The sequence below is a fragment of the Etheostoma spectabile genome, chromosome 2, assembly GCF_008692095.1.
Source record: "Etheostoma spectabile isolate EspeVRDwgs_2016 chromosome 2, UIUC_Espe_1.0, whole genome shotgun sequence".
NCBI lineage: Eukaryota > Metazoa > Chordata > Actinopteri > Perciformes > Percidae > Etheostoma > Etheostoma spectabile.
In genome coordinates this window covers 12,862,188-12,874,143 of record NC_045734.1, presented here as the reverse complement: position 1 = coordinate 12,874,143, position 11,956 = coordinate 12,862,188, and the positions used below count along the sequence as shown (strand labels likewise).

The following is an 11,956-nucleotide window of genomic DNA, read 5'->3' as shown; positions in this document are numbered from 1 at the left end:
GTCAAACGTGGGTTTTGACTTGCTTTTCTCATAATCCTGCGAGCGGTTCTGTCTGATATTTTTATTGGTCTTCAAGATCTTGCTTTAACTTCCACTATTCATGATGATTGCTATTTCTTTCCTTCTGAACAGAGGATTTTGGCATCTGAAAACGCTTTGCTATCTTCTTATAGTCTTCTCCTGCTTTGTGAGCGTCAACTATTTTCAGTTTCAGTTTTCTAGACAACTGCTTAGAAGAACCCATGGTGCTGATTGTTGGGGCAACGTCAGATGAGTCTGGGCATTTAAAACCTTAAGATTGACATCACCTGGTCTTTCCAGACAACGATTGAGAACAATCCATGACGCTGTCAGGTCTCAGCTTTCCAAAGGGGGCGGTGCATGCTATAAACTCTACAGAGTTCCCAAACTTTTGCAGACAACATTTTTTTGTTTTCTGTTACTTTGAAAGTGTAAATGATGGAACTAAAATCTAACTTTTTGTGACATATTATACGAATGTCTAATCGGTCATTTGATGCCTTTTGGAGATTTTTCCATCTTTTCTTGGCTTCTTTATGCACATTATACAAATTCTTACCTGGGGTGCCCTAACTTTCGAGCTCCACTGTATTTTTGATAGTGGTAAGATTAACTGCAAAAATGAATACACTATGTCCATGTACACTATCAAAATCTTTACACTTTTTAGACACACACACACACAAACACACACACACACACACACACACACACACACACACACACACACACACACACACACACACACACACACACACACACACTTCCTTTAGAATTCTGCACTCTTCCTCTATGCATATTCTTGCTTTCATTGGTTAAATGACATACAAATAACTTTCCTCCAAGACAGTGAGAGAAATGTTATTAAATTATTTGCAATGTGGTTACTTGCAGAATGGAGGTAAATCTCGCTTCTAAAAATGCACTTCTTCTTAACTGCGTGTGCCAACATTTGTGGGTAAAAATCACTCAGCAAACCACAACTCGAAGCTTTAAACACCATTGACTTTTATTTCAGCTATACAAATAACATGCTCGGTGTGCAGCTCGGCGTGCAGATCTTAGACGCTTTGAGTAATGTTGCTGCTTGCAGCTGGAAAAATAAACCAGTGTGCTTTATTTTCCTTCTGTGTTTCATTGTGGTGATGCAACTAGCCAATCACAGCTCAACCTTACAAGTTTAGAGAGTCCCGGATAACAATTGAAGTTTTGAAACGCTGATTCAATTAAATACATTTCAGACTAAACTGTTTGCATATGCATCATGTGAAAGTGGCTTTTTTTGTTGCGCTGGATAAACCAATTAAAACTATATTTCTGTGCACCTGAGATGTTCACACTAAATGTATATAAATGTGCGCCTGCCTGCTACTGCACCACCTTTCTAAAGGTTAACAAAAAAGGATCACAGCAACTGTAAATAAAGCTTTCAGGGAGATTTTTTCATACAATATGTACCTATGTATAATGGTGGGTAGTTGTTGTTTACCTGTGTGGGACTAAAGGCACTGAGGGTCTGTTTACTCACATACCTACTGTTGTCTCTTTCGGCTTAGTTTGTAGAAAGTAGTCATAAATATCAGAAGACGCTATGAACAAGTCTTACTTCCATGTTATAAGTATGTTGCATTCATATGAATTTAAATCTAATCTTTAAAAAACCCACAGCCCCTCAGTTAAAATTGAGATAGAATCCTGCAGCAGGAGTAAGTTACAGTGCATGTTACTGCCACACTGCAGGCCCGCTGACATACTGCCAATAGAACAGGTAAATAAAGCATCTGGTGTCACTTGGCTTTGTTACATATTAAGTATTTGAGCTGTATTTAGACCATAACAAGCGTTTACTCTTCTTCGTCTAAACACGCTATGTGTCTCCATATTTTTCTTCATTTTGTTTCATTATAATCTACATTTTTAGATGCCTGTTAGTGTTATATTTTTACTTGAGTTGCTAAAATGTCACCGCTGTTTATAAAATGCAACATCATTACTTATTATTTTCTTATTTTCTCATTTATCATGTTTTTTGTTTTGTTTCCAAATTTGGTGGAATGGCCTTGCAGTTTAAAGCATGATCCAGGATTCATAGGCACATGTCCATCTTTACAAACTTGAAAACAAATGACACAGGTCTGCTATGTACTCTTTTTATGTTATACTCAAAAGAGGTTTGACACATTTCATCAAAGTTTATACATTTATACATTTACTATCTCTCATATGGAGTTTGGTCATCCCCATCTGCAGTGTGGTAAGAGAAAAAGTCCTGTGATAAATTCCTCTACCCTTCAGTGGGCGTTGCCTTTTGTTCTCCAGGCCCTTTCAAAGGAGCCTTTAGAAGCCGTGGGCTTCACTTAAAACAGCACTGCTGCTTCTTTTGACATCAGCTAGAGAGTGAGTGATTTGTGTGCCCTTTTGGTCTGCCCCAGATGTTTGCTGATGAGGGAGGATCTGACTGATGCTACACTTAAAATATGTCCTTTGCATCAAACAATGTTATAACTTTGTTTAGCCTAAGGACATTTAAGGCTAATGCATTCTATTATTTTGATGAAGTTAAAAAACGTTGGGGGGGTGAGACTGGCTCACTGGCTGTGCAATGGCTTGTGTGTACACCCTTTTGTGCACAATTGTATTGTAAATTATTTATTTCTTTAAAAAAAAAAATACTTATGTGTGTTCAATAATAGTCAGCATTGTGGGAAAATTTGATAAAACTACTAATGTTAACAAAAATGTTAATTAGATTAAGTTTGCTGCATAATCATCCTAGTTGCTCATTTGCATATTTTCCTTAAAAGTCCTATGAAATGCTGCTTTTTGGATGCATTTATATAGAGACCTTAGTGGTTCCCTAATACTGTATCTTAAGTCTCTTTCCCGAAATTCAGCCTTGGTGCAGAATTACAGCCACTAGAGCCAGTCCCACAATGCACTTTTCATAGTGGAGGGTGGGGGTGTGGCCTTGACCAACTGCCATGCTTTGCTTGTTTGGAAGACATGATTTCTTTCTCATGGGTGGGGAAAATTCTCTGGGCAGGCAAAGCAGAGAGAAGGCAAAGCAGAGAAAGGGGAGGTAACCTTTCTCTTATGACATCATAAGTCATAAGCTCTTTAAGATGTCCTGACGTCATAAGGAGCAGATTCCATATTGGCCCATCTGAGCTTTCATTTACTCAAAGGCAGAGCAGGATACCCAGGGCTCGGTTTACACCTATCGCAATGTCTAGCCACTGGGGGATCATACGCAGGCTGGGGGAACTCATATTAATGCTACAAAACCTAATATAGTGACATTTTCATGCCATGGGATCTTTAACTTTACTGGGTGCTTTCCCTCAGCGGTGTTCATTTCAAGGAGTCATGTGAAGCAGCAAATGTGTGGCAACAAAATTGAAATCTGTTCGTTAAAAACATGGTGGGTGAGAACGTTTTTTTTTAATTGGTGTTACGCAGCCCACATGCATTGTTAGCCTGCTTTAAAGGGATTAGAGTGGTGATGGGTTGTACAGAGTCATCATTACTAACATGCTGTCCCTTCATCTGATTTTACAGTGGATATGAGCGTGAGGAATTTGAGTTTTAAGGTGTTGGGGCACTACAGAGACAGTTTCAGAGGTAGTATACTCATGTTAACAAGATGTAACATTCCCTTGGTCCCCTCATGCCTCTCTGGCTTGTCTGTTGCATGGTGGTTCACTGTTAACTGGGCTGGTAATACAGCATGTACCATCCATGTCATGGTAGGGGTTGGAGTGAATGGATTTCATTCACTAAGCCTATAGTTGTGTATTGGTTTATGGAGCAAATTTCAAATAAAAAAAATGTCTGTGCTAAAAGGCCCACAAATAAGTGATTGTTGTTCCACAAGCCAATGCAGATTCATTGGAAGAGACATGTTACTAGTAAGTTCTGCAGGGTTAAATAGGTTCACGACACTGCAACTGGCAGAGCAGCACATGCATGCGATTTTCGGTTTCATGAGATGATGACCTAATATGACTTTGTCTACAAAGTCATATTAGAGATCTCCAGCTGTGATTGCACGGACAGGCGACAGCTGTAGCCGGAGGCATTATGTCTTTGGGTTGTCGATCCTAATCTTGTAAAACGCAATACATCACGACCCCATTGAGGGATTTTTTTTCAATTTCGGCACCAACATCCTCTTGTACTCCAGAATGTTATTATAATATGTTGGTGTTCATAGGTCAAGGTCACTGTTACTTCACAAAACACATTTTTTGCCATAACTCGAGAAGTCCACAAATGTCCAATAAGAGAAAATTATGAATTGATGACATTGTATATTTAAAAAGCCAAAAGTTAAATTAATTGTGACATCATAATATTCATCTAAAATGCTTATCTGTCAATTTTTTAACTCTATAACTCAGGAACAGGGGGCAATTGTGACCATATTCCTTATTTGCTCGGATACTGAATTGGTGACACTAATCTTGGGTGCCCACTTTAAAACTGTGGTGGTTGTATAGATAGTCTGTGCTGCCAGATTGAATATGTGTTTGAAGTATCAACGTTTTGCCAAAAATACATAATACCATTGTATTAAAGTTTTACAAATATTATATGAGTGGGGACATACATGCATGTAAACTGCAACATGACAGGGTGCTAATTCTAGTTTGGACAAGTGATGGAAATGAGTAATCTGCTGAGATGATGATGAGATGAGATTGGCTGTCATACATTAAATGTCCAAACACACTGAAATCAATAATTGATGCGCCTCAATTGATGCTACTATGGCACACTGCATGCATCAAATTGAAGTGCAACCAGCAGTATTTTAGAAAAGGTTGCTATTTAAGCAAATGTTTTCATAATTACAGCTACCCCTTTCTCCCTTGATAGACAGTTTTAAAAGTTCCGTCATAATTCAACTAATTATTACCCATTAAGTTTCTTTTTTGATATTAAGACATTTCATTTTCGTTGAGTCACTTTTTAAAAAGTAATTACAGAACAATCTAATAGGCTAGATTATGTATTTATAAAGGCATAGAGAGAAAAGATAAACAGACTGTGCATTCACTTTTCATCAATACCACAAGAAACAGATGATTTAGTTTTTCTGCAGTTATAGCAGAGGTTCTAAAACATTGTAAACACATCACAACACAGAGAGAGAGAGAGGTGGACGTGCAGTGAGTACACAGTTTTGGGCAATAAATTAAAATAATTTAATATAAATTGTGATTACAATCACATCATTACAGTAACTGTCTCCAAACAGGTAATGTGGCTATGGAAAACATTGTTCGCTGGGTCTTCATTTGACCCAATCAAAACAAGGTTGACGTTTTGAAGTAACAATAGGTGTACTTCAATGTGCGCATCAGACGCTTTCAGTGCATTTGGGCCTAGAGAATTAAATTTTAAACAACCTTATTAAAGGAGCTTCTGGAATCCCTGTTACTATGGGGTCATCTCATTAGATTGTTTATACTGAGATACTGGTTATTCACAAAGTGAGTGTTAAGTTTTATGTTTGCAGGTTAAATGCGGTTTTCCATTCATGCTAATATGGCAATAGTGTTGAGAGAGAACTGAGAATTAAGTATTCACTACAGATGAGAAAGTTCATCAGGTTTTATTTGAGCATTGTTTTGCAGCTTTGTACTAAAGAAAAAGTTGGGCCGTGGTATAGTTTCTCAGTTCGAATGAATACTTGATAACTCCAGAACATACTGTCCATTCTTACCTCTGATGTCCAAACTTTATCCTTGTCACTGTTTAGGAATAGTCCAAGAACACATGTAAACATACCAAATATTGGCAAATATAGAGCACAAGCTTTAAGGAGGTGCAGTGCAGAATTATATTCTTTTGTCAGGGTTAGCGTGCACATTACTGGCACAGGCTAGTTGAATAGCTTATACACTCAAGGCAATCCTATTTACTTGGCAATATCATTGTCATTGCTGCCATCATCATTATTTGCACCATCACACACAGTCATCATACCACCACACCACCATCCTCTAATATTTTAGGCTAATTAACATCCTGATCAGTGTCACTGCGGGTCATCTCCCTGATATTAGGGAGGAGCTGCCTTAAGCCATTAGCCTGGACTTTGGACATGATCAGCAGCGTAAAAGTAAAAAGTTCCCCTAGGCATGTCTACAGTGTAAAATATCTCTCTTTTCTCCACCACTATTCACTGCTCACCTTAGTGACGAGCCAAGTTTACCCCGAGGGTCTCTTAATCACATCATACTCATTACACCATTTTGACCACCAAAGGAAATCACTAATTATTTAGCTGGGTATATCACTAGCTTAAAGACATGTAATGGATCTGCAAAATGGAATGGAATTACCTGCAATAGTTTTCTCCATGACTCCCAAATTATTATAATTTTTTTTGTATTAGTATTGGCCATGTCTTCTTAGTTCAGTATTTAGACTATACAAATAGTTGCAACCTCACAAGTACAAAATCTATGTGTGTAGTCATTTACAACCTTTATACATCTACACACTAACACTCACCCACATTAACACACATGCTTTTTTTTTTTTTGAAATCCGGCAGAACAATGACATTTTGATAGACAAACAAAAAAACATGTGTACTACACCTATAATTCCCATGCAGTATGACTTAAGTATATATAACTGAATGTAACTGAAGTCCAAGCATAGGTAGGATCCTATAAGCTAGAAGAAAATCAGTAAGAAGTGGTCAAGGTATATTATACAGATACAGAGACATAGAGAGCTAGTTAAATTTTTAGTGTTTAAGGGGCACATTAGGGGTATCCTTCTATCATTTAACAAATTAATTTCCAAGGCGAATTTTATTGAGAAGTAACTAATCCTAACCCATCACCAATCAAGCTATTTTTTTTCCAGTTTGGTAGATACCCTTTTAACTGGTGTTTATGTGTGCTAGTTTTATAATATTAGCTTCATTTATATAGCACATTTTAGTCACAAAGTTAAAGTTAGAGGTTAAAGGTACTCTAAGCTGTGTTACTGTGACATTACTGCGGACGTTACTTCTTGTTGACGTTCAAAGTTTTTTCAAACAAAACTAGACAAAACTAACAAGACTAGATTGCCCCTGCCTCCTCCTCATCCCATCCCCTCCCTTCTGTGCTTCCGTGCACTAACCCCCCCAACCCCCACGCCCAAATCCTTCTTGTCGGTTACTGGCTGGAACGCTGGAGTTTGTTTTTTGTTGCAGAGACCGCGTTTTATTTACAGTGTGTTCCGGGGACAGGCAGCTCACGGATAGTGAGGAGATGTTTGCTGTATGTGACAACAAATGTTGTTGCCTAAAACACGTGTGACATCCCTTAGAGCACCTTTAATAAGATGATAAAGATAACATATAACAATATACTAATAGTAATAATATAAATGGTTACAACAAATACCATTGTTAAAGAAAAAGCCATAATGTAAAAGTGAGTCTTAATAAGATATTTTACGGAAGGGAATGAGTTAGCCGGTCTGGATGCGTTAAAAGCATGGATGGGCTTTTTTAAGTCGGCAGAGTAAAGAAATCTGACCTGATATTGTTTTGCAGCCTCAGTTGGGAAAAGGACTGCATCACTTTAGTCAGTTTCAAAAAACAATTCTGAATAAAACAAAACTAGGTTATGAGCCTCTTTTTTAAATGATGTTAGAAAAGGCATCCAGACAGATTATGAATGCTGCTAGTGCTGGGGCTACAGGGGGTAATAATCATGATTTCTGTTTTGGAATCATTGATATCATTATATGAATGCAATGTTAAAAGGAAAAAATAATTTACTTAAATATTCTGCATCCCATTTAGAATATCAGTCAATGTGCTCAGTAATGAGTATTTGAAATTAACAGAGACATGCTCTTGGATAGCTTTAGAGTTCGGTATCATGAAAGGTTTATAATCCTTTTCATATAACTTTTATATAACCTTTATTTTATTGAATCATCAATTTCTCACGTTTTAAAGTGTAGCCTAGATCTTTTGTCTGAGACGTATGACAGCAATTATGAATATTCCAACTCAACTGCTCAATTTGGTTTGCTATTAAAAAAGATAGTATTCCTTTTTGCCAAGATGAATGAAAAATTACCATCTAAAACTATGTTTAAATTAGTTTCTATACCAACATTATAGGTAGAACATTAGACTTTTAATTAAACTTTAAATATCCTGGTCCATTAAGATTGTTCCATTATTTAAGTATTTAATAGAAAATTGTGTTTTTTACATTCACAAACTACTTGTTGTACTCTTAGCTAAGCCAAATCCACCATTATCACACACAATCTAAAATAAAAACAATCAGATTAAGCAATCACAACACACACCTTTACATTCCACACCACTATACAACCCATGTCTTCTTCATATCGTTGAAATCCTACTGATCAAAAAAGTTCAACGTTTACAAAATCGGGAATTTAGGCGTAAGAGTCCAGACTTCTCATACAACATAGTACACTTTTTTTTATCACACCCCATTTGACTGTCACTATGTGCTAACATCGCTAAGGGAGTAGAATACAAACTCCCTTGAGAGACTGGAGATTTTTATTGTGGCTGAGGATTGGTCAGAAGTGGTGTTTTTAATTTTGGAACGGTATATACAGTATAATTAGAGTGTTCATCCATGTAAAAGTGTTGGTACAAATGTACTACTCTACAGCCTTTACTCCCCCTCTCTAATATATCTGTACGGCTGTAAATAATTATCTTTTTCACATACACATGGATAAGCGGATGAAGATGGATGGATGGATGGACATACACATGTCTAATCACCATATGTCAGTTTTAACTTCCTTTTATCTTCCTCTTACATTGATGCTGCAGGCCAAGCTTTCCAATAATTTAGTGTTGCCCACATGGATGTGTTCTTGTTAATTCAAATAAACGATGAATATCCAATCTCTTAAAGTTACCATGGTTCCTTTTATTGCCCTTGCAGCGAGAATGAACACGTGCAAGCAATTGTTGGACCTTTAAAGGACGTTGCACTCCATCACTATTCTAATGTCAAAATTAGTTTTCCCTTTGACCCTGACTCCGTCTTAGAGTAGTTCTCTTTAACAGCTGTGGCATTATGAAGGACACCTCTGTATCTGCCTTATCTCTAACAAGGCCCTATCTCTGCAATGCTTCCTGCAATCAAGAGCAGAGTTGCATAATGTGTAGACAAGTCTTAATTGTACATATGTGCATTGTTCTCCGGCTCCTATTATTGCTTATATTGTTCTATGCATAGCTCTGTATATTGTTTTGATTATGATTAACCCTCTCTCGTAGTTTGTTTGTATTTGCTTTTGCATCCTCACTACCCTACTTTGCAGTCTTTTTTTATTTTCCCTTTCCAAATTTACTAAATTAGCTTTCTCTGATACCTGTATTTTTCGGTTTACATTTTTTTTGTCCCCAATGCTGCAAAAACAGCTTAATCCACTAAGCTGTAAATGCATTAATTAGTTACAGCAAATGTATTATTTTTTTATTACAGGAATGCAGTATATTGTGTCTGATGATAGAGTGCTCTCTATACATTAGCTACATTAAAATAGGTTGTTTAGTTTACCTTCATCAGTTCATTAGATTTTCCTACTTCGGATTTACGGTAGTGACCTTACTTTGGACATGAGCAGAGTCAAGGGGAAAGACATACCTCCAGTGATTATGCATAATCAATACACAGTTGAATGTAACCAATACTGAATTGGCCTTCAGGGCTCAGCGAAATGAGACAGACTGCAGCAGTAAATATTATTCTGGGGGACACTGCATTAAGCGCTTTACTGGACAGTTAACAGGGAAGTGGATGGATCACTGTTGGAACAGGTCTATTTGTGATGACCCAAACCTTTAAGCCAACATTAATCCCCTCTTTTCATACAAAGTTATTAGCCTCAGAGGAAATCTGCCTTTGGATGATGTAGCCACGGAGGTACGTAGAAAGATACATCATACCCCACCTAATTCACCTTAGGTGTGCCTCTTTTGGAGTTATTTTTAGGTGGGTTTACAGCCAAAAGAAAAAAAAATCAGACAGAAAATAATGTGGTTATTCAATTGTTGTCTCAGTACAATAGATTTCTGTAATTTAGATTCTAGCAACAAAGCCTGTGACTAAGCACATAGTATCCGTGCATATTGTCTTCATAAAGCATTCAACCTCCCCCACTCCCCTTTCATTTTCTTGTTGTTTATTTTGCTTATTTTAAAAGCTCTCAACCATATGACATGTGTGTATGTGCACTGTTACATAACGCAAACAATAGAATGGGTAAATCATGTATTTTTTCTTACTGATCTAAACATAATAACCAAAATGCTAAAGTAGATGAATACATTCAATTGTTATGAGTCTGTAAAGTACAGGATACAACTAAAGTAAAAATAGATTTGTAGTTTATTATTAGTATTGTCGTATTAGTATTATAGTATAAGTATTGTCAATAATGTAGTATGAATCTCTGAATCTCATTTTATTAAAGTGAAAGTTTAGAGTTTACCTTAAAGTTTTTTTTTAAAGTTCCACTGACTTCCTTTGTTTTATTTCTTGATACACATTTCATTGTTGTGGTCAGGTTTGAGTGCTAAGTTGAAATCAGCTCAGGGTTTAAGATTGACTCTCTGCTCATCAGTGTTACTTATCTATTTACACTAAAGGAGACGAGGGCCATTGTTTACCATGAAGGAAACTCACACTGGCAGAGAGCCAAATACTGTTTGATGTACTGTAAGAGTTATTGTATTGCTTTTGTACGCCTATATATATATATATATATGTATGTGCTTACGGTATATACACGTATACACAGTATATATATACAGTATACATGAATATACAGTATATATACTGTATATACTGTACTGTGGTGCTGTAGCATACAGACTTTACCCTGCACCTCTGAGTGTTTTCTAGTGCTTGCTCCTTAATGCCTGTCGGCACGTTTCTGCCCATCAAAGATGTCTAGTGGACTGACATTTGTATTTCTTAGATTTTGCAGGGCATATCAGAACAGAAAGTGTACAGTGAAGTCACTCCCTTAGAATTTAGAGACAGAATTGAGGCATCACAAAAGGGATTTTTAAAATTAAGAGTGTAAAAACAGCACTGTAGGCTCCATCATTAGGAAATATAAATGAAATAAAGTGGATCAAGACTTATTGTTGATTGAACCAAAATGGGCAAGCAGGTCCTTGGTCAATGGTGATATCTTCAGAGACCATGTGCCATTCTGTTACTAAGGATTTATTTTTCTGTGGCAAGAAAGCTTGTTGTCCAAGAAAGCGTTTATGAAATATGAGCTGTATGAAAATGGATAAAAAAATGAAGACATTCATGTTTGATCACTGACCTGCTAAGAGGTCTGTAATTAACTGCAAACTTAACTGAATGAATTATACTGATATTATTTAGAATTTTGTATCATTAAGAGCCATTACGTGAGATACAGTAGTGACAACATACAGTTATCACTTCACATCAGAGGTTTTCAGAATGTGATGGGCACAGTAGCATTGAAGGGAGGACGACAAACGAGGCAAATATACTGTGTGAGGTGAAGGGGAGACAGGTGCATGCTGGTGTTCTAAAAACAATAGGAAGTCACTTATTAGAGTCTAGCCTACTGATTTGGCCCACTTACCAATACAGTCAACAGTAGTAGTTGCAGCAGAGGATGTGACACAGAGCTTATGGAAGTAATAAAGGAACTTGAAGTAGCAAAATGAAGCAACTTTTGATACCAAGAGCATCGCAGCCTGAAACTACAGGAGCTAGATCTAAATATTGAAAAGTACTGTCTTACTGCTGCCTTTACTGTACTGTAATTTTGAGGTATTTGTAATTTATTTGAGTATATCTGTTTACTTAATACTTCTATATCACTACAGTTCACTGGGGAAATGTTTTACTCCACTATCTGACAG

At 36.8% G+C, this 11,956-nt stretch overlaps 1 protein-coding gene across 1 annotated transcript in view; it reads left to right on the top strand.

Annotated features, from left to right (window-relative positions):
- The window catches only part of ctnna2 (catenin (cadherin-associated protein), alpha 2), a gene marked incomplete at its 5' end in the record, with an annotated part of 288,570 nt that overhangs the window by 215,479 nt on the left and 61,135 nt on the right, over positions 1–11,956 (top strand).